Source organism: Podarcis erhardii, assembly GCF_964252035.2.
Source record: "Podarcis erhardii genome assembly, chromosome: 2".
Taxonomy (NCBI): Eukaryota; Metazoa; Chordata; class Lepidosauria; order Squamata; family Lacertidae; genus Podarcis; species Podarcis erhardii.
The window spans coordinates 35,517,911-35,542,069 of record NC_138498.1 but is presented as its reverse complement, the minus strand read 5'-3'; the positions used below and the strand labels follow the sequence as shown (position 1 = coordinate 35,542,069).

Genomic DNA, 24,159 nt, shown 5'->3' with positions numbered 1-24,159 from the left:
CCCGTGGACAGTCTGGAAATCAACTTGTTTTTGCATGAGTAGAATGTGTCCTTTTATTTAAAATGCATCTCTGGCTTATCTGTAGGGCCTGCCTGGTGTTTTTACATTACAGTGGTACCTCGGGTTACATATGCTTCAGGTTACATACACTTCAGGTTACAGACTCCTCTAACCCAGAAATAGTACCTCGGGTTAAGAACTTTGCTTCAGGATGAGAACAGAAATCATGCGGCGGCAGCAGGAGGCCCCATTAGCTAAAGGAGTGCTTCAGGTTAAGAGCAGTTTCAGGTTAACAACAGACCTCCAGAATGAATTAAGTTCTTAACCCGATATTGTGTGCTTTTATGTAAAATGCATCTCTGGGTTATTTGTGGGGCATAGGAATTCGTTCATCCCCCCCCCCAATATAATCTGGCCCCCCACAAGGTCTGAGGGACAGTGGACCGGCCCCCTGCTGAAAAAGTTTGCTGACCCCTGACCTATAGCATCCTCCTCTCTACTATAAGGCCAGCACTGAGGCTAAGCGCAGACAGGCAGTGCCTCCAGTGGTCTGGTTGTAAGAAAGGAGGCAGGTGGGACTAGCTGACGGCAGGCTCAGCTTGGTGGGGCCATGACTCATTTGCCCTAACAGACCAGTCTCCTCTGCTTTTTGGTGTATTTATAACCCCTCTTTGCTGTCTTCTGTGAGCTCAGCTTCACCCAGTGGGCGATACATAAATATATCTCCATCATATGTTGCTCTGAGCCATCAGCCCAGCCAAGTAGCCTCTGGTGCTTTGTTCCCCACAGGAATCTGGAAGTTCAGCCTTCCCTATTGAACTTGACACGTGTGTGTGTGTGTGTGTGTGTGTGTGTGTGTGTGTTTTTACTCCCCGCTGTGTGGCGGCTTGTATGTTTCAGATCTGCTGGTTGTCAAACAAGTCTTGCTTTTAGATACTTGATTAATTGCTTCTTGTCTCTCTTTACAGATGCAGACCGATAACCTTTCAATGTGGTTTGGGGGAGCAGAGAGAAATGGTACCCCCCCTTTTTTTTTTGCTTGCCAGAAGCTTCCCATTTTTTGGGTAAGACCAAGCACCATAACAAGAGGTCAAGCTGGGCGGTCTCCAGTCTCTGTGCCCTCCCCCTGCCCTGTCCAGCAGGTAATCCACCTGGAAGAAAAATTGGCCAAAGTTATTATCTGGGTTTCTGATAAATGCTTCTGACCTTTGTTTTGTCAACCGATGGAAGTGGATGTGTGAAATTTGCAAGGCTCATTACCAGAGTCCCCCCCCTTCCCTCCACCCCTTTGCCTCAAGTGCAAAGCCCCACTGACATCAAAGCAACAGAATGTCTAATCCTGTTTTGAATCAGGGCTGGTGCATACAGAGAATGTTAAATAGGGAATCCACCAGCAGCAAAAAAAGGGGGGTATCTTTAATTTCCTGAGTGAGCAAGGGAGGCAGAGAGAGAGAGAGAGATACTTACAGGAAGAAGGAAATGCCTTTCAGCACAGACCTGTGGACACCTGAATAGTAGAGAGAGAAAGGTGAAAACAAAGGAGGAAAACAAAGGAGACAGAGGGCCACAGCTGATGGAGAGGTGAGTGAGGGCGTTGCAAGCTGAATGACCCAGCACTAGAACCTGTTTGAGCTGCCCACTGGATTTCTTCACTTATTGCTGATGGAGGGAGACAGGTAGCGATGGTGGTCCCTGAATATCGCTTCCCACCAAGCAGTTGCCGGGGGGGGGGGGACCCGCTTCTTAGAGCAGGGGTGAGAAACTTGTCACCATCCAGAGCTTCTAGGACACCCAAGTCCCCATGAGCCAGCACAGCCAATGGTCAGGGAACATGGGAGCTGGGACTCTCAACAGCACCATGTTGGCCGTCTGTACCATCATTTTCCCTGATCAAACTCTGCAGATGGAAATCTTCCACTAACATTCCAGGCAACTGTGGAAAAAGGTTCAGGGTTCCTTCCGCAGGCAAATTCTTTGGTGCTTGGACAACTGCATGTTGGAAAGTTACAAAGAGGATCTTGCTGTCTCGGGGGGGGGGGGGGGAGTGAGGGAAACACCACTGGTGTAAGAGGCCTTCCATAGGGTCTTGAAAGACCTACATTGGCTCCCAGTACGTTTCTGAGCACAATTCAAAGTGTTGGTGCTGACCTTTAAAGCCCTAAATGGCCTCGGCCCAGTATCCCTGAAGGAGAGTCTCCACCCCCATCATTCTACCCGGACACTGAGGTCCAGCACCGAGGGCCTTCTGGCGGTTCCCTCACTGCAAGAAGCCAAGTTACAGGGAACCAGGCAGAGGGCCTTCTCGGTAGTGGCACCCGCCCTGTGGAACGCCCTCCCACCAGATGTCAAAGAGAAGAACAACTACCAGACTTTTAGAAGACATCTGCAGGCAGCCCTGTTTAGGGAAGCTTTTAATGTTTGATGGATTACTGTATTTTAGTATTTTGTTGGAGGCCGCCTAGAGTGGCTGGGGAAGCCCAGTCAGATGGGCGGGGTATAAATAATAAATGATGGTGATGATGATGATGATTCCATACACATTTCCCGAATGGAGTTTTCTGCTTGGTCATTAAAGCAAGGGAAGGAGTTTGGAATCTTGTCTTTCCCCTATAGCAGTGGTTCCCAAAGTGGGTGGTACTGCCCACTGGGTAGATGGGGGTTACCTAGGGGGCACTAGGAAGCAAGGGGGTGGAAGGAGGACACTGGAGGTGTAAATGGCTATCAGACTTTGAAAAGTTGGATCAGGTTCATCAATTTTGTTGGAATAATTAAACTAAATGGGTTTAATTGGATTTTGAACAAGCATGCAATTAATTGTTACTGTTTTGAATTTCTTGTGTGCTGTTCTCTTCCCTAGTGGGTTGCACAAACTGCAATTCTGAACAATGCTTTTTATAGGGTAAGGGGCACCGGAGATGAATTTATGAGGTGGTGACCTAGAACAGTTTGGGAATGACTGCTCTGTACAGTGGTACCTCGGGTTAAGAACTTATTTCGTTCTGGAGGCCTGTTCTTAAACCTGAAACTGTTCTTAACCTGAGGTACCACTTTAGCTAATGGGGCCTCCTGCTGCCACCGCACCGCTGGAGCACGATTTCTGTTCTCATCCTGAAGCAAAGTTCTTAATCCGAGCTACTATTTCTGGGTTAGCGGAGTCTGTAACCTGAAGCATCTCTAACCCAAGGTACCACTGTAGTTTCTGCTGCTGGGGATCTCCGCTGACTCTTACATCAACCCCAGCAAGCACAGCCACTGACCAGGGATGATGGAGGACTGTAGCTTCACAACATCTGGGGAGCCTAAGGTTCCCCAAACTTGCTTCACAGAGACAAGAATTATGTTGACCAACCACCAAGAAGCAGAGCGCTGAATAGTGAGGCTTTTTCATTAACAGTTGAAAATCAAAGACTGGAGTTGCATTGCAGAGTAGCGCAGGGTGTGTGTAACCATTGGAGCTGACCAGCTCAGTGATCACACAGACCTTCAGCCTTTCTGCACAGTTCCTGCTTGCAGCAGCAAGTTTACTGTACTCACAGAACATCTTGCAGCTGGCAGAGAGAGGAGGGTGAAGGGGCCACTAGGGTAGGATCCACTTTTGCAGGTCTTCTTCTTGCACCTTCTTAAAGGGTCCTGCACTATCTACTAATTGGGAGCTGCTTCCTCTTGATGGTGACCCCAGATCTACTACTAGAGGTGGGACAGCTCAGTCTAATGGCAGAACCGGAACGGAGGCTGCAACATAGCACAGCTACTGCCTGTTCCTCTGCTGCTTAAATGTCTCAGATGCCCAACGTCATATTGTTTGATGGCTTTAAAGCACTTTTTAAAAACACCCAGCAACTGCAAGTGCTTACAGAACAGATGCATGGATAGCATGTCCAACCTACCTCACAGGGTTGTTGTAAGGCTAAAACACCCTTTGGTGGGCGACTATGGAAGGGAAACTAATTGAAGAAACAACCAGCTTCATGAATTCCTGAATAACTTAGCAATTCTTAGCAAGTTTCCCCTTGGCCCCTGCAAATTTCTGCCTGTTTTCTTTAGTCTGTGATAGCTGAGCGGTGAGGATGATAAACAGTAAATGAGCTAGACAATGGCACTCCTCAGGTAGCTAGATAAATCCTTAAGAAACAAAATCCTTTGGGGACATACAGAGTCTCTTCTATTCAGTGCAATAACTTTGAAGTTCTGAGACACACAAATGGAATCTAATAATGTTTTATGGAGCAGTGATGTTCTGGAATATGCAGCATGCTCTGAGAATTAGAGACATCTGGCTCCCAGCATGGGTACTTTCAGCAGTGGATAGCTTTTCACTCATTCAGCGGGATTCCTCTTTGCCTGGCTGGCCACCACATCTGTATTGGAAAAACAAATATTAGAATGCAGCGTGCAGCAATCTGCACAGATGCTATCAAATTGCACAGCACCGAACCTGGTTATGTAACAGGAGGTGGCAACATAAGCATGATCCTGGTAATTATTTTCTTTTTTAACACAACCATGTGTCTAGCCCTCACATTAGTAGATGCAAGAACTAGCAAGCAATAAGGACCTGGATGGTTACATCCAGTCAAAGGTGACTATGGAGTTGTGGCGCTCATCTCGCTTTCAGGCCAAGGGAGCTGGTGTTTGTCCACAGACAAATGGGTCATGTGGCCAGCAAGACTAAACCACTTCTGGCTCAAGAGAACACCGTGAGGGAAGCCAGAGCACACAGAAACGCCATTTACCTTCCTGCCGCAGCGGTACCTATTTATCTACTTGCACTGGTGTGCTTTCGAACTGCTAGGCTGGCAGAAGCTGAGACAGATCAATGGGAGCTCACCTCTATCACGTGGATTCGAACCGCCAACCTTCTGATTGGCAAGCCCAAGAGGCTCAGTGGTTTAGACCACTGGTTTGGAAGGGTTTTGAGTAAGGGAGGGAAGGCCTCTGTATCTTTCCCTCAGGCCCCCAGGCTCTTTTCTCCCCCTGTATATCCACTATGCTCTCATTTTTCTACCCCTTCCACCAATCTTGCCCCTGCAACCCCTAATAGCAATTTAAACTCTGTTTTTTTGTTTTTAATACAAATTATTACAGACAAATTGGTAGATTTATGACAATGCTTTCTGCAAGTTTTCTGTTCTTTACCAGGTGTCAGGACAGCCAGAGGATCCAAATCCCACAAAGATGGATGGAAATCCTCTTTTGTGATGTGATAAGTCAGCGGAAGCAATTTATAAAGCTGATTTTTTTTTTTCCAGGAGTAGCTTCATCATGCTCCATGGAGTTATTGCTACCATTCCATCTGGTTAATCTGAGTAAGTAAGTGTGAAAGGAAGCAGCTGTTTCCTGCCTTCTACAGGCCTGCTGTGACATGCACATCTGCATACCTGGATTCAAGCAAAGTTGCCACCAGAACCCAAGGGGGGAAGTTGCTGTCCATTCTCTATGGATCTAGCTCAGCCTTCCACAATCTGACAGGGGCTGATGGGAGCTAGAGTTCAAAACATCAGAAAGGTGCCAAGTTGGGGATGGCTAATTGAGCTGATGTCTCTTATGTATAGAATCAGCTATCTCGACACTCAGCATCTAGATAGCAGAAGTTACCCATGCAAATTATGCAGAAGTATGATCTGCTAAGGGACGCGGGTGGTGCTGTGGGTTAAACAACAGAGCCTAGGACTTGCCAATCAGAAGGTCGGCGGTTCGAATCCCCGTGACGGGGTGAGCTCCCGTTGCTCGGTCCCTGCTCCTGCCCACCTAGCAGTTCGAAAGCACGTCAAAGTTCAAGTAGCTAAATAGGTACTGCTCTGGAGGGAAGGTAAGCGGCGTTTCCGTGCGCTGCTCTGGTTCACCAGAAGTGGCTTAGTCATGCTGGCCACATGACCCAGAAGCTGTACGCCGGATCCCTCAGCCAATAAAGCGAGATGAGCGCCGCAACCCCAGAGTCGGACACAACTGGACCTAATGGTCAGGGGTCCCTTTACCTTTACCTATGATCTGCTAAAGATAGATATATACATGCACACACACACACACACACACAGACACACACACACACTCAATCAATCAATTTATTGTGTATAGCTAAAGGCCTTTACAATTTACAGCAGGGGATAAGAACAAGGCTGAAACCACACAACATGACCTATAAAAGTTAAAACATAAAAAATTACAGCATGAGGTTTTAAAATTAGAAAGCCTTAGCAAATCTGCAATGGAGCTTCTTAGCTTCCAGAGCAATTGTTTTTTAAAAAAACAACACACAAAAGATTACAATCGGGGTGGGGTTTCTTTTATATGATTATTAATAAGAGAATATGCAACACAGTTATTCCAGAGGAAATGTTTTCTGTGGCTCGAATCCTTGCCTCGTCATCAGGTTTTTCATCTTTCTAAATTGTACTACCAAAATTAACCTGACATAGGGTATCACTTTGTCTATTTTGCGTTCCTTGTGGCTCTTTACAAGTGGCTACACACACCCATTAGAAGATGCATGGAAATGTCATGCAGAAGCATATACGGCTTGTTGGAAAGGGCCATGGCTCAGTGGGTAGGGTATTTCCTTTGTGTGTAGAAGGTCCAGAGTTCAATGCCCAGCATCACCAAGTAGGGCTGGGAGAGACTCCCTGTCTGAAATCCTGACAGTCAGTGTAGACAACATTGAACCAGATGGACCATTGGTGGGACTGAGTACAAGGCAGCTTCCTGGCTCCTTCTTGTCCCCTGTAACGCTCACCCATTTCTGAACGTGACATATGAGATTTCTATCTACTTTCGCAAAAGCGTGGATCACAACCCAAAGGGAAATTCTCCTGCTGAAGCCTGGTTGAAACGAGCAGAAGCTGTGCAAAAGCACAATCATTTTTATGAGTCTAGCTGTGCTCGATTGTGCCCTGTAGTGTTCAAATGTCAAAATTCTCTGTTTTCCAAAGTTTCTGGGCATAAGCCCCACTCAGTGCTGTGAGACTTCCTTCCGAGCAAACATGCATAAAATTACACAGCAAGTGGGTTTTGTTTTGTTTATTGCCTTTTAGTTTATTCTGAGTCATCGGAATAAAATATAACCTGCTGGACCTAAAGTCTGTGTTAAAATCTGTGGACCTGTATAAGCTATGCAAGCTGAACAGAAGTACATATTTCTCTTACATTATCCAATACAGAGCTGGTGTAAAAAGGAAAAAGGTAGGAGACCCCTGGAGTTAAGTCCACTCAAGGGGACTATGGGGTGCTGGTGTAGCATAATGGCAAAGAGACTGACCTATGAATCAGGGAAGTCCCCAGTTTGAATCGCACCTCGACCATGAGCTCACTAGCTGGCCGTAGGCCACCAACAGTTTCTCAGCCTCTGCTGTTTCCAGTAGGGGGGCAATCTCCTCTTACCATATAAGGCTGTTGTAAGGATTACAAGGTCATTTATGTGAAGTGCTTTGAGCACTCTGAAGTTCTGTGTTCCAAGAAGTATTATGCAGGCTACAAGAGATGTGGGTGGTGCTGTGGTCTAAACCACTGAGCCTCTTGGGCTTGCCAATCAGAAGGTCGGTGGTTCGAATCCCCGCAATGGGGTGAGCTCCTGTTGTTCTGCCCCAGTTTCTGCCAACCTAGTAGTTTAATAGCACACCAGTGCAAGTAGATAAATAGGTACCACTGCAGCAGGAAGGTCAATGGCGTTTCTGTGCGCTCTCGCTTCCTTCACTTTGTTCCGTTGCACCAGAAGCGGTTTAGTCATGCTGGCCACATGACCCAGAAAGCTGTCTGTGGACAAACGCTGGCTCCCTTGGCCTGAAAGCGAGATGAGCGCTGCACCCCATAGTTGCCTTTGACTGGACTTAACTATCCTTTACCATATATATATGCTACTAGCAAAGATATATACAGGGAAGTGGAAACCCTTCCCACTTTCTCCCTTGGTTTGCTGACAGGCTTAGGGGGAATAAAGCTGGACTGACCTACGTCTTTCCTGTTAACATAGTTTTGAAATTTAGAAATCAGCACCTGAAGCTTTTCATAACAAGGAGCTAAACATTTTCAGCTGCTAATTGATGCAGATCAACGAACGGCTGTTAAAAGGGGCTGCTTCAAAAGTTGCCAACCTGGCTTTTGTTTAAGGCCTTCCTGTTCTGCATTACCTTTCTTATGATGTAATATTCAGATAATATTTTTTGGTTACAGAAAAATAAACAGACCTGTTGCAAAGCGGAGCTGTCAACTTTACACACACAAACCCCCATTGGCTTTCCCCAGACATTTCCTACACTTTTTTACATTTACGTTCACAACAATCTGGCTTTCCCCAGACATTTCCTACACTTTTTTACATTTACGTTCACAACAATCAGAGCTAAAACCTGGTAGATTCTTTTTTTAAATAGCATTATTTGGAAGTGAACCCTTGTGACATTCCTGTGGGAATGGAATCAACTTTCCAATACAGCAACATCAAACAGCTGCTAGTCCGTAGTAGGGTTGCCAACTTTTGAGTCACCCATTTCCCTGCAACTGCAGTTTGATCTGAAGTAATTAGCAGGTGATCGTATTTAACTCAACGCTATTTAAAGTTCCACCTACTGATTGGGACACGGGTGGCACTGTGGGTTAAACCACAGAGCCTAGGACTTGCCGATCAGAAGGTCGGTGGTTCGAATCCCCCCGATGGAGTGAGCTCCCATTGCTCGATCCCTGCTCCTGCCAACCTAGCAGTTCGAAAGCACGTTAAAGTGCAAGTAGATAAATAGGTACCGCTCCAGCGGGAAGGTAAACGGTGTTTCCATGTGCTGCTCTGGTTCACCAGAAGCGTCTTAGTCATACTGGCCACATGACCTGGAAGCTGTACACCGGCTCCCTCGGCCAGTAAAGCGAGATGAGCGCCACAACCCCAGAGTCGGTCATGACTGGACCTAATGGTCAGGGGTCCCTTTACCTTTTCACTGATTTATATGGATTAGCCCCTTCTATGTGGCAGATGAGAAAGGTGGTTGGATGCAAAAGAGGACAGTAGTATGGAAGACTGAATTTTAGAGAAATTTTGAAGCCCGCAAGTGCCCCTGCTCTCTTTTTGTCTGCCCTAAATGAGCATGTTTGCTTTGGGTTTTGGGAGGTTTTACAAATGTACAATTGTGTTGTCATAAAATAAAGTACTTTTGGGAAATGTTTTTACTCTGCGGGCAAGATGGCAACAGACTAGGGATAACTTTTCCAAGTTCATTCAGTATGGATGATATTGATATGGTATTGAGCCCCCTTGTTTGGCTGGAAGCCAGCCCCGCTGTAGTTTCCAGACAATGCAAGGATACATAGTTCTTTACTCAGACATATTCTGGTGTTTAGGGACATAGCAATTTGGAAAACCTATAGAAAACTCATGCTTAAGGATTGTCTTCCGTTCCTCCTCTGAATAAGAACAGTGGCTTTTAGTTTTCCCAAACTTTACGTAGTTGCCATTTTACGACTTTTAGAGGGACGGCTTGTTTTGCTACATCTAGAAATTTTAAACAGGGGTGTTTTGAAATGGATACAACCAGTTTCCTAAATGGGTTCCTGTCATACAGAATATTGGATGTGTGTGGAAATTTGGCAATTTTAGAAATCTGCTTGCTAAAATTATATGCCTAGAGTCAGCATAAATTATTTTATTTTAATGTTTTCTGTGGAGAAATATTGTTTTGGTTTGTTATTATGGTATGTGCTTTGTGTTTTTAATATTGCAAACCATCCTGATCTTCAGATGAAGGGCAGTATGAATGAATGAAATAACACAAGAAATAAAGGTTCTCTGCATATACTATCTGCTCACTGAGGTTTGTAGTATAAAATTTTGGTTTGTATTTATACACGTGCACACAAACACACACGCTGCTGCCGCTTTGCCGGTGAGTCTTGGGGAGGACCGCTCCCCCTGCAGGCCCATTCTCCACCTTGGGCCTGGGGGCGGGCCCCAGACTCCACCTCAGCATATAAGGCCCCAAGGAGGCCTTGGAACATCGCTGCTGCCGCTTTGCCGTGCGTTTGTGGGGAGGGCTCTTTCCCCTGCAGGCCCATTTTCCATCTTGGGCCTGGGGACGGGCCCCAGACTCCACCCCAGCATAAAAGACTCCAAGGAGGCCCGGAACACTGCTGCTGCCGCTTTGCCGGTGAGTCTTGGGGAGGACCGCTCCCCCTGCAGGCCCATTCTCCACCTTGGGCCTGGGGGCGGGCCCCAGACTCCACCTCAGCATATAAGGCCCCAAGGAGGCCTTGGAACATCGCTGCTGCCGCTTTGCCGTGCGTTTGTGGGGAGGGCTCTTTCCCCTGCAGGCCCATTTTCCATCTTGGGCCTGGGGACGGGCCCCAGACTCCACCCCAGCATAAAAGACTCCAAGGAGGCCCGGAACACTGCTGCTGCCGCTTTGCCGGTGAGTCTTGGGGAGGACCGCTCCCCCTGCAAGCCCATTCTCCACCTTGGGCCTGGGGGCGGGCCCCAGACTCCATCTCAGCATTGGAGCCCTTGGAATCATTGCTGCTGCCGCTTTGCCGTGCATCTGTGGGGAGGGCTCTTCCCCCTGCAGGCCCACTTTCCATCAGGCCAGGGGGCGGGGCCCACGCTTACCACTGCCGCAGCTTTGGGGGACACTAGTGCTGCTGCAGTGGTTGTTTGAAGTGTTTTTATATGTTTTAAACGGTTTTTATTTTTTGCTTAGTTGTACCACCATAAGCGGTGGTTTTTATCTATGTATTTTTATTTTGTTTTGGTTTATTTTGGGTCAGGGTTTTTTTGTTTTGGTTTATTTTGGGTCAGGGTTGGGTGGTTGTGGAGTGGGGTGGGGATTGGTTTTGTTTTCATGTAATTGTTTTTATTTGTTTGTTTTTATATTCTGTAAATGGAGGCGAATATTAGGCTTGGGATTCCTACTGTGCAGGGGCGAGGGAGGTATGGCGGTGGGGGCAGATGTCATAGGCGAAGGGGATCGAGATACGGATATGCTCGTACCCCTTCCAATCTGCGCCCCATCCCGAGAGACGAGGGTAGGGTGAGCAAGGATTACTCACCTCCGTCACTGGTGTTGTGCAATGCCAGGTCTATAGGCAACAAAACCGCCACCCTGCGAGATTTCTTCACCTCGCAGGGGGTTGACCTGGCATGTGTGACTGAGACCTGGGTGCGTGAAGGGGATACTGTTCCCTTACGAGAGATGGCGCCCCCGGGTTTCTCCGTCCTTCACCAGTCGCGGACTGTGGGCCGGGGGGGAGGGGTGGCGTTATTAATCCGGGAAGATTGTTCTTTCAGGGCTCTACCTTCGCCATCGATCCCCGGCATTGAATGTGTTGGCCTAGTGTGGGGCTCCGAGGTGAGCTTGGCTGTCTGGCTGGTGTACCGGCCACCTAGCACACCAGCAGCCACCCTGTCAGGCCTGCTGGAGGCGGTGGCTGGCTGGGCCTTGGAGTTCCCTAACCTATTGGTATTGGGGGACTTCAACATCCATGCTGATGCCACTCCCTCCTCACAGGCTCTGGACCTGGTGTCTTCCATGGCGACACTAGGGCTCTCCCAGTTTGTTTCGGGCCCCACACATCAAGCAGGCCACACGCTGGACTTGATCTTTGGCATCGGTATAGATGTGATCCTGTTTCCTTCAATGAAGGTGCCATGGTCTGATCACTATGCTCTGAAAGCCAGGATTGACGTTCCACCCCCACCCTGCTTGGGTGGCGAGCCAATTTGGGCTCGCCCGCAGAGGCTGATGGACCCTGATAGATTCCGTCAAGCCTTGCGGGACCTTTCTCCCCCTGGCGACTCATTGACTGAGCTTGTTGAGGCCTGGAATACCCAGCTCCTGGCAGCCATCGATGAGATCGCACCTAAGCGCCCTCTGCGACCCCGCAGAAACCGGGCTCCCTGGTTTACCGAGGAGCTCCGGAAAATGAAGCGGGACCTCAGACGGCTAGAGCGAGTATGGCGGGGTGCCCGTGACGGAGCTTCAAGAACATCTTATAGGGTTTTTATGAAAACCTATGAGATGGCAGTGAAGGCCGCTAAGAAGTCCTACTTCTCGGCCTCCATTGCATCCGCTAGCTCTCGCCCGGCGCAATTATTTAGTATAATTCGGTCTTTAACGTCCCTTGAAGGACAGCCAAATTTAAATAACAATTCGACACACAGCTGTGAGGCATTCGCGAGCTTTTTTGCGGAGAAGGTCTTGTTGCTCCGCCATGACCTCCCTGCCAATTTGGATACAATAAAGGAACTGGAGGCCCCTCGACTGTCCTCGGGTTCAGTATTAGACCACTTTGACTGGATATCCCCAGCTGATGTGGACAGACTCCTCCGAGCTGGAAAGCCCACCACCTGTCCTCTCGACCCGTGCCCGTCCTGGCTGATTAGAGCGTGTCCAGACGAGGTGCGGGGCCCCCTGGGGGATATCATCAATCTGTCTCTTGGCGCTGGGACATTCCCAGGGGAACTGAAGGAGGCAGTGGTGCGCCCGCTCTTAAAGAAAACATCATTAGATCCTTTAGATCTATCCAATTACCGCCCGGTTTCGAATCTTCCATTCCTGGGTAAGGTGATTGAGAGAGCGGTTGCTGAACAGCTTGGTAGGTTTCTGGATGAAACATCAGCTCTGGATCCATTCCAGTCCGGCTTCCGCGCTGGTCATGGGACCGAGACGGCTCTGGTCGCCCTAACAGATGATCTCCGCAGGCAGCTGGATCGAGGCGGGTCGGGGCTGCTGATTCTTCTAGACCTGTCAGCAGCCTTCGACATGGTCGATCACGAACTCCTAGACCACCGCCTTGCCGACGTGGGGATCCAGGGCACAGTCCTTCAATGGCTGCGCTCGTTTCTCTCTGGTCGGGGACAGAGGGTGGCGCTTGGGGGGGAATTGTCATCCCGCCACTCCTTGGTGTGTGGTGTGCCCCAGGGTGCAATACTCTCCCCGATGCTTTTTAACATCTTTATGCGCCCCCTCGCCCAGCTTGTCCGGAGTTTTGGGCTGGGCTGCCATCAGTATGCTGATGACACCCAACTCTATCTGTTGATGGACGGCCACCCGGACTCGGCCCCAGACACACTGATCAGATGCTTGGAGGCTGTGGCTGGATGGTTTCGTGGGAGCCGGTTGAAGTTAAATCCTTCGAAGACAGAGGTCCTCTGGCTGGGACGGGACGACTTGGGACTGAGGGGGCAACTCCCATCTCTTGCGGGGGTGCAATTAGTGCCAGCACCATCCGTTAAGAGTTTGGGTGTAATCTTCGATACCTCCCTCTCTATGGAGGCGCAGATTGCAGCTATAACAAAGGCGGCATTTTTTCATCTCCGCCAAGCTAAGCAGTTGGCTCCTTACCTCTCTCGCCCTGACCTAGCCACTGTGATCCACGCGACGGTCACCTCCAGACTGGATTATTGTAACTCGCTCTACGTGGGGCTGCCCTTGAGACTGACCCAGAAACTCCAACGGGTGCAGAATGCCGCAGCGAGACTCCTTACGGGGTCTTCGCTTAGAGATCACATTCATCCGGTGCTATACAAGCTGCACTGGCTCCCGGTGGAGTACAGGATCAGGTTTAAGGTGCTGGTTTTAACCTTCAAAGCCCTATACGGCCTAGGGCCCTCGTACCTACGGGACCGCCTCTCCTGGTATGCCCCACAGAGGAACTTACGGTCTTCAAATAAAAACACCTTGAAGGTCCCAAGCCACAGAGAGGTTAGGCTGGCCTCAACCAGAGCCAGGGCTTTTTCGGCTGCGGCTCCAACCTGGTGGAACGCTCTGTCACAAGAGACAAGGGCCCTGCAGGACTTGACATCTTTCCGCAGGGCCTGCAAGACAGAGCTGTTCCACCTGGCCTTTTGTTAGGGCGCAGCCTGACTCCCTCCTTTGGCAATCTTTTCAAGACTTTAGCTTATGGTTGCCATTAATTTTGTTTTTAACTCATTTTTATAATGTTTTATAATGTTGTATTGTTTTAGTGTTGTTAGCCGCCCTGAGCCCGGCTTCGGCTGGGGAGGGCGGGATATAAATAAAATTTATTATTATTATTATTATTATATGAATTCTGGTTTCTTCATTAAGGTCAGTGAAGCTAGATCACTCTCTGGGTGAATCCCCTCCCTCCCTTATCTCTGCAGCCTTGCTCCTTGCTTTCATTCATTTCCATGGTATAAGCAGTCCTCTTGTGTTATCTTAAACCGAGAAGTTTGCAGAGCAGGGCTGGGAAAAGGATCAGCGTTTATAGCCAGCTTCCGTAATCTGTCAATTTGCTGAGTGGTGCTTCTGGTTATAGTCATAAGGAAGCGTGTTTTATTTCAGTGGAAATATACTTCCTTGTCCCTTTCTCTAGGGTGCAGGATATGTCTTCCTGTGTCACAGCAGCATTCATTACAGGGGCTGAGGGGACAGGAGAGGAGAAGGAACCATGTCAGGATTCTGGCAACATATCACGGGTATGGTTACCAACTTACCTTCTTCCTTTTGTACTGGCTCTTGTAAATGAAGCAATTTTTAAAACCCTGCTCTTCAGCCCCAAAAACCTCCCAGAGTGGCTTACAAATCACAAAAAAGGCCCTGCACTCAGGCCTATGACAGCATGAAAAGAAAACTGGACTGGGAGGGGAGGGGAGAGGAAACTAGCAAACTCAAGTTCAAGTTAAGGATAGGTCTGATATGTTCTGTCATTTTGGTTTAGGCAGTGGCTTCAAATTAATGTTGTTACCACCACTGGTCACAGACTAAATCCTACTGTTGCTACTGCCTTTTACAGAATATACATCTTTTTCCTGGCATGGAAGATAACATTGCAAGAAAACTCTTGTTTTTGTGTGCCAGGCAGCACTTTGAAAGGCAATGGAGAAAAGCTAGTAGGAGAAAAGTTGGCAACCCTATCCTTGGGTGGGAAGATGGAGGTTAACTCAGGCAAGCTGCACACAGTGAGCCACACAGTTCTCTATAAAACAGAGATCAGAGATACCATGCAAGAGAGTGGAAAGCAGAGAGTGCTTAGGCAGATGGGATTATTTTTTAAAAAAAATCATTTTCAATTGGGATAGAAATCTAAACAAGTAAAATAATGGGATTGCAGGGCAAAATAAGGGACTCACAGGTCCCCAAATGACCGCAGATAAGGCAATGGAGGACAACTGTAGTTACTAAGGTAGCCCAAACTACAGTTGGGCATATTTCGAGGGAAGGTAGTTCAGAGACAGGCAGAGGCCACCCGCTTCCAGGCAACCTATTTATTGGTCATTCATCCTGATTTATCTGCATGGAGATTAGACAACGTAGGCTATTTATTGAGCATTTCTTCTGCTGTGTCTGCATGGAGGCTAGCACTGAAAAAGCATCCCAAAATGGCAGTGCTGATATTCACCTCTAGATGGCAAAAGTGGCTCATTGAGATAACATCTCACTTTATAGCTTCTTCACGGGAGCCCACTCTGCACAAGACTGTTTTCTCCTAATGAAATATAAGGGTAGGACAGAAGCATTATGTTGTCATATCTAAAAACTGCATGAGGGGGTACAGTTCCTTAACTAGGAGCTAAGCTATTACATCCTATTTACAAAGGAGCCTCGATTTCAAAGGTGATTAGCTAGATTTGTGGATATTAATCATCTTTGAGATTGAGGCTTCTCTGTAAATAGGAGCTGCAGGTGCACCATCTGTCAGCAAAAGAAGTCCTGCAAAAAAAGCAAGAGTGGAGCCTGTGGGTGTAATCTCACCCTGTACTTTTTCACATTACCACCTTTCTCTCACAAGATCCCTGACTGCATGATCAACTGTGCCACATGGGTTAATATTTTCATATTTTAGTTTCTCAGCAAGCTGGGGTTTTTAGCATAGTGGCATCAGTTATTTAGAACATGGTTCTTATTGAAATCAGAAAGGCACTGCTTGCCAAGAATGTTTTTGGTCCTGCCAAGTGTTTTTAGATAATTGAATTGATTTGTTGTTGGTCATCTGTTGTGTATTTTATGATCTTTTAATTATTGTTTACTGGATACCAGTTTATAGGAATTCTTGGGTGGAATTCAATGTTGCACAATGGCGATCGTTCCATGAGAGCAAGAAGTTCAGCTTGCCAGATGGAATTATCTCCCCCTTTCTCTGCCACCTGAGGCAGCCACACTACTCGACCCAGTGAAATGACCACTCAAAGAGGATGGGTGAGGAGACAGGTGCCACCTTTGGGCAAGGGCCTGGCAATCCTATAGATAATTTGTACAGCTTTGATCATAATCCAAGATGACGTTCTACATATTCGGAGCCGGCCCTAACATTAGGCAAAGTGAGACCACTGCTTCCAGAAGTCCCTCTAGCATCCAAATCTGCCTTCCTCCAGAATTTTTCCAACAGAGCTCTTCTGCGTTCACGATCAAGAAGGTTCATAGGAGCAGTCAGAGGTATTTACACATAAATATCTGTGACTGCATGTGTCTGTTGGAGTATACAGAAGAGCATACCTGAGCAAGGACTCAGAGACCATTTCATCAGAGCTGGACAAACAAGAGAACGGCAAGGCCAGTCCTGGCTTTCTGGCACATGTCCCTATAGAATATGTTGCATGCATGTATACATTCTATTTATACACACAGTGTGCGCATGCTGGAGCTCCTCTGTGTTGGAGCTGGGTTGGGCATGTTGCGTCTTTTGAGAATCTTTCTACAGAAACATGTAAATACATTAAACCCAACCACTCACGTTTTGTGACAAAATAATTCTCACTAGTATCTCCCCCCCTTTGTACTAAGGGGAAATCACCTGGTGAACTGTTGCCTTTGTTCTAACCAGTGTTGAATTGCTGCTGTTCACTGCTGGAAACTGCTTGATCCACCCATGACTTTCCCAGAATCCATTTGAGGGCCCGGAGCCACTGTTCAGGAATCACGCTGCTCCACGGAACATGACTAACGCTTTCAGGAAAGGATTTCATCCTCTGCACGTATTGTTAAAACCGTAACAATTAAAACAAAGGGGTGGGGGGAAATTACACCAGCAATCCCCAAGCGAACAAGACATGCTAAGAATACAAGCTAAGAGTATGGCAACATCTCTTGCTGTTCCCGATGGTAAATCTGTTGGTGCTACATGTCCTAATTCTCAGGCGCTAAGGGCAGAAGTTCACATTGCACAGCAAATGACATTGACACATAATGATAATGCAGGAGTATGGGGGAATTGCTAACTAAACATCCTCGCAGCTTTCCCTCCCTCCCTGCCTCCCCTCCCCTCCCCCCCTCCCCGCAATTTGTTCTTGTTTTTGTCCCAGCTGGGCTAATGTCTGGCTTGAGGGTAAACATCAGTGAGAAATGGTCTTCAGACTCACACTCTGCCCAATGATGCTAAAAGATTCTGCCCTGGAATACTTCATGATTGAAGTATTCTGCATGCAACTACTTTCAGGATTATAATTTTGACTAGGACCAGCTCTAGGTTTTAAGGGGCTTTCCGACACTGGCGGGCCCTGGCAGGTTTTGAGGCAGAGGTAGCAGCAGCAACGGCACTCTGATCAGCACCAGGTTTGGGAACCATCCGTTTAATTTCTCACAATACCCTCAACTTAGGGTTGTGGGGCATTGTGGAAAACTAAAATGGCAGCTTCCAAGGTGGGCCCTGACAGATGCCTAAGGGCATTGTGTGCTGACACTGGGCCTGATTTCAACAGTCGTAGTTCACATTGGAAAATTGCAAGTTGCAAGCCATGTTCCTTTACAAACCAGGCCAGCTATCAAGGTCCCATTTGAGATGTCCTGATTTTAATATATGGCTGGCCTTGATTTTGGGTGTATTAAGTTCCTGCACCTCTCTTCGAACTGGGCTTATCAGCTCCTTGGGGAGTTGAGAAGCTTAATTAAGATCCTTAAAAGGACAAAGGATGCCACATAAATTCAAAGAATCGTTATAAATGTCAGTGCACTTCACAAGCTCTGGCAAAGTCAGATAATGAATAACAAGACCTTTAACTTTGTGATGTTTCCAAGCGTGTCTACTTATAGATACAGGCTCTTCAAAATAGCAGCCATAAAATGCTGCCATTTATAATCAAATCCGCATAATAATCTCTTTATTAAGAACTGGAAAATATAGGGTGTGTCTTAGAAGCAGCGTTTATACTCCTCTCTCACCCGGCCATCCCCCACCCCCGTATGATTCAGATTGCTCAATAAACCCCAGTTTAGCATCATTTCTCAACACACTGTCATAGGAACTGATTTGCTTCCCACCGTGATAGAAGCCAGTAGAAAGTGTGGCAGGGGGTGGGTTGATATTTATCATGACTGGTCCTTCTGAAATAAAATCCAGCCACGTGTGTCGTTTATTTAGCTGTTGATAATCTGCAAAACTAAACACCTTCTGAGACACCTAAAGGAAGAAGCTATAATTGAGGGATGGGGAACACATGGAAGTCTCATTTTCAACACTTACTCCTCCCAGATGGCCTGGGAAGAATTCTGCATGAGACCCTGAAGAGATGTAACCAATCAGGGCTGACAATACTGACCCAAATAGATCACATTTCTGTATTTTGTAGTTGGCAGAGCCTTATAATGGGCACACCTTCAATCAATACACTATTGTTAAGTGTCATCTTTTAGCAACTATTGGTGCAATCCACACATTTATTAGAGTGGCTTGCTTGCATACAGAAGAATGCCTATTCAGAAGCAAACCACACAGAAACTAGGGTAGTTTATTTCCATTGGAATATAGGGAGCTGCGTTTTATGGAGTCAGCCAGGCCACTGACCCTTCAAGTTCAGCACTGTCTACACACCAACTGGAAGAGGTCTCCAGCTTTCAGACCGAGGTCTGCCCCAACTCTACCTGGAGATGTTGAGGATTCAACCAGGACCTTCTGCATGCAAAGCAGATGTGCTGCCACTGAGCTATGGCACCTCCAGGTAAACTTGGTTAGGACTGGGCTGCATCTGTGTAGCCCACCGACTTGGCCTGTGTGCAAGAAAGGTTTTCACTCTGCGCATTATGGACATGGGAAGCTGCTGTGTACAGACTCATACCATTGGCCTGTTTAATTCAATACTGTCTACACCAGGAATGCAGAACCCATAGCCCTCCTGATGTTCTTGGACTCCAACTCCCATTAGCCCCAACTACTATAGTAAATGGTCAGGGATGATAGAAAGGACATACAGTGGTATCTCGGGTTACATACGCTTCAGGTTACAGACTCTGCTAACCCAGAAATAGTACCTCTGGTTAAGAACTTTGCTTCAGGATGAGAACAGAAATTGTGCTCCGGCGGCGCGGTGGCAGCAGGAGGCCCACTAGCTAAAGTGGTGCTTCAGGTTAAGAACAGTTTCAGGTTAAGAATGGACCTCCAGAACAAATTAAGTACTTAACCCGAGGTACCACTGTAGTTGGAGAAGGTAGCTCAGTGGTAGAGTATCTGATCTGCATGCAAGTTCAACCACCACCAGCACCAGAGAGATTCCTTGCCTATAATCCTGGAGAGCCACTGCCAATCAATGTATACAGCACTGAGCTAAATGAACCAATGATCTGACTTGCTATAAGACAGCTTCTTATATGCCAGAGGATCCCCATCCCTTACCTACGTTGAGTGGCAGCAGCTCTGCAGGGTTTAAGGTAGGAGCCATACCCAGCCCTACCTGGGATGCCAGGGACTGAACTGCGACTTGGAACTACAATTTGCATGCACAGCATTCGCTCTCCCACGGCATCCCAGCATATCATTGCCAGCCAGAGGTTCTGCACACGCAATGTGGAGTTCTGCCTCCACAGCCACCACATGACAGGACAGGATCTCAGGGCAGTGATTAGGTGGACCAAACCAACAGTCCTTCCATATATGGAAAAGTAATTCATCTTCATGTGCCACCACTGCCTTTGAAATGCACTTGAAGTGGTCGCAGAAGTCATTAACAAGGTACTCTCTAGTACCCACCTCTACCCTGCTCACCTCCAGTGCAAATAATTCCTTAGGGGTTAAGATGATTGCTGTTGCTCATAGCAAACAAACAAATCTCTTGCATGGTCTTGGAATGAGGTAAGTCCTTTACAGATAACCAGAAGCCACTCAGAAGAGGCATTCCTCAAAGGCAGAAAAACACTCCGACTTGGAAAAATCGTGATAGCTGCACTTTCCCTATCAGGCAAGCAGTGAACATTTACCTTTAATGAAAGCATTTAATCTGTTTGAAATGTCAAAGAAAAACGTATTCCCGCAAGAAGCCCAAAGGGAGATAAGCCTGTTATTGTAGAGGGTTGAGGGGCTGAAATCTTTGATCAAGGGGGCAACGTAACGTCAAAGATACTGGGACAAAGAGCCATATTGTGAACACAGAGAACTATGAGAAGCCTTCCCCAAACTGACGGTTTCACCCGGGCAGCTATGACCTTTTCTAAGTTACTTCGTTGTTCCATTATCCCCTCCCTTGATTGTACATTTCCCGGTCGTTCAGCATTCTGTGCACACTGAACATGCCCAGTCCTCACTGGGCAGTTTTGGGATATCCCAATTTTTCCACCCCCCCCCCAATATTTATTTGTATTTCTACAGCCCCTGCAAGCCTACCTGCTTATTCATTTTCCTCGTATGTGAATAGGGCTACAGAAGGATCCACATTAGGATAATGAGTTCATTCTTAGTATACCGTCAAACCCCGGTTGTCAAATATAATACATTCCGGAAGACCGACTTCCAAAACGTTCAACAACTGAGGTGTGGCTTCTGATTGGTTGCAAGAGCTTCTTGCACTCAAGTGGAAGCCACGTCGGACGATTGGGTTCTGAAAAACGTTTGAAAACTGGAGCATTTACTTTCAGGTTTTCAGTGTTCAGGAGCTGAAACGTATGATAACGGAAGTGTTCAGGAACCAAGGTTTGACAGTATAGGTTGAGCTCTTCCCTCCAACAACACCTTCCCCAGAACTCCAGGAGGTCTTGACCCTCCTCAATGTGCAAATAAAAGCGTACTGTTCAAAAATTATTTATTTACTGTAGCTATGTTCAGCTTGTCCTTTGTAGAACCCAGAGTGGCCTACAGGGAAGAGAAGCATAAGATGGGTCTTGTCTTCACCACCCGTTTTTTACACAAGAAAGTTAGGCTCAAAGGTACCTAGTGAGCTTCATGATTAAGCAACCTTGTTCCTTCCCAGTCATAGCCCAGCACTTAAACTACCGCACAGACATATAATTTTGATAGTCTACACACGAGCATGACAATCAGGATCTTCAAGTATTAGGATTAGGGTTACTTTTAATGCTGCATCTGAAATGCCTTTAAAGGAGAAGGAAGCAACTATCCAAAATACGAAATAACAATCCTTCTTATTCACTTGTATATGCAAATACACACACACACACACACCCCCCTCGTAATGTGCTCTAATTACTTATCACAGGTGCTAATTGTGAAATAACCAGCCTCATAAAATCCACAAGCTTAAGTCTAATTAAGACACAAAAGGGTTAGGTTCGAATTCCCGCGACAGGGTGAGCGCCCGTTGCTTGGTCCCAGCTCCTGCCAACCTAGCAGTTCGAAAGCACATCAAAGTGCAAGTAGATAAATAGGTACCGCTCCGGTGGGAAGGTAAACAGCGTTTCCATGTGCAGTTCTGGTTTTGCCAGAAGCAGCTTAGTCATGCTGGCCACATGACCCGGACGCTGTCTGCAAACGCCGGCTCCCTTGGCCAATAAAACGAGATGAGCACCGCAACCCCAGTCGTCTGCGACTGGACTTAATGTTCAGGGGTCCCTTTACCTTTACCTGCCAGGCTTAGCCTAGGTCAGTGTTTCCCAACCTTTTTTGGGCAAAGGCACACTTGTTTCATGAAAAAAATCTCGAGGCACACCACCATTACAGCCCCGTGACGTCAGCGTGCAGCGTCACGCCGGGAGGGACGCACGAAAGTGTAAGTTTCAATTTTTTCCCCTCCCCCTTGCCTTCCTTCTGTGCCAACCGCCAAAAAGCCAAGAAAAAAGCCAAGACTTTAGGGCAGCAGGTCGACACGGAAGAAGCTCCTACCTAAGGACAGGTGCGACGGCCGTGTCCTCTTCTGCCACACTTGGCAGCCCTGCCTCACGGTCGTGACTCCCACCCTGATTTCTCCCCGCAGGTCGAGCGGCACAGGCAGCCCAATGTGTCCAGCCCAGACACAAGCCCCGCTTCCCCACTCTAGATCCTGAATGCGACCAAGTGCTCTGGACTCCCGAGCAGGGTGGGAAAGAGGACTCGTATCTGGTAGCCTCCGGGCTCCTCGCCTGCTCGAGGGATGGCATTGCAGGCAAGCTGCCGGCCGTCGCCATCGCCGCCCCCTCATGCGAGTGGACCTGCCCGGAGTGGTGGGCCGGGGGAGGCTCGCTCTCTGTGGGGATGTGGCCCGCACGCGCGGCCCCGCTTCCTCCTGCCCAGGGCTGAGCTCCTTACCCGCGATCTCGGTCTCGCGCACGCGGATCCCACTTATTCCGAAGCTCGCGCCACTAGCTGGGGCTCTCACACCGTGCCAGGGCGAGGCGGCGCGGCCCACTGACGTCATCGCGGCTCGCCGCCGCCCTCGACTTCCCTGTTCCCTCCCCTCCCTCGGGTCGCCGTGGTTACCGAGGACTGCAAGCTGCTCGGGCGAACGTGGGGCATTAAGTGGGAGAAGGAAAATTAAAATTAAAACTCGCCCGAAGGCCGCCTCTCCGGATATCTTTCGAATTTTTTAATTTTTCCCGCGGCACACCAGGCAACGTCTCGCGGCACACTAGTGTGCCGCGGAACACCGGTTGGGAAACACTGGCCTAGGTCACTTCCACTCACTTTGGGAAGAAGGTAATCAAGACTATTGTTCTACTCTAGTCTACCTGAGAAACTGAATGCCGTATGGAAAAGCACATGAATCTGACCTTTAGGGACGTTTTAACTTACCAGATATGTGGTCTTTTTCTATGCCAGAGAAAGAAGGAAAGTTTCGAAGAAACTTGGAAGGGCATATTCTAAAAGTCTAACAACCTATATTTCCACACTTTCCTTTGCTGCGTATTTTGTGATTTTAAATCCTTGCTGGGGTTCTTTCACCAAAGAGTACTTGTCCCAAACTTGGCATCAAGGAATTTTCCTTTCTGTACCTATTTTCCATTACACATAATACCACAGTTTGAAGATACATTCTATGGAAATGACTAATTTGCACTTTCAAACACGATGCATGTATTAAATATATAAACTAATCCACCTTCCCCACACAAGGTGCTTAAGAACATCAAGGCCCTAATAAAAACAACCAAATGCTTGATTTATTTATTACACTTATATACCACGTTTCCCTTGCAAGGAGCTTCAAGAGGTGTGTGTACATGGTTCTTCTCCCCATTTCATCCACACAACAACCCTGTGAGGTAGGTTAGGCTCAGAGATGGTGACCGGTCCAAGTGAGCTTCATGGCTGGCTGAGAGGATTCGAACCCTGCTCTCCCAGGTCCTAGTCCAACACTCCAACCATTACGCCACGCTGCTTAACAATGTCACTAAATCAATGAACATCCAGATTAAACCTGGCATACAAATCAAGACTAAATAATACCAGACCAATACTCACACATAGGCTAGCGGGGCGTGGGGGGCAGTGGCGTAGCGTGGGGGGTGCAGGGGGGGCCGGCCGCACCAGGCGCAACATCTGGGGGTTAGGGTTAGGGGGCGCAAATCCATGGGTTAGGGGGCGCAAATTACTTGCCTTGCCCCGGGTGCTGACAACCCACGCTACGCCACTGGTGGGGGGGGGAGAGGGGGGGGAATATGAGGCGCCCTTAATGGATACCTGTAAGTCAGACCTCTCTGCCCTTCCTTTTCCACATAGTTTGGCAAGGGTTGCGCCGCTTCCTCTTGCCAAGTAACTCTCATTAAATCCACTTGAGACTCCAATGAACCCCGCAGGCTCTCACTTAAAAAGGAGGCGGGGGGGGAGAGGGGGGAGAAAGCGAAAGGCGGGGAAGAGATGGCGCTCAGCAGCTCCTCCGCTCCAGACACGGAGCCCGTCCTACCTGTGCGCACATGTTCCTAACCGCGCCAAGGGCTCAGGTAACACGCTTCACAACACACACACACACACACACCCTCCCATCGGGTTAACCCCTGAATCCACCCCCCTCTCCTTGCTTTGAGTGGCAGCTGGCAACTCTCTGGCCCTGCCCAGCAAGCCTAGCCGTCCGCCACCCCCCTTTTCTCGCTTTTTTTT

The 24,159-nt window shown here is 48.0% G+C and overlaps 1 long non-coding RNA gene across 2 annotated transcripts; it reads right to left on the bottom strand.

The window, feature by feature from the left end:
* Positions 1-3,192: 3,192 nt before the first annotated feature.
* LOC309335743 lies at positions 3,193-24,133 on the bottom strand. Of its 2 annotated transcripts, none has more exons than XR_014153696.1 (3): positions 23,743-24,133; positions 15,331-15,417; positions 3,193-4,358 (listed from the first exon to the last, which is right to left on the bottom strand). It is a non-coding gene; the product is annotated as an uncharacterized lncRNA (long non-coding RNA). The 2 variants fall into 2 exon arrangements; XR_014153697.1 differs by lacking the exon at positions 3,193-4,358 and adding an exon at positions 14,033-14,351.
* Between the last annotated feature and the right edge of the window lie 26 nt (positions 24,134-24,159).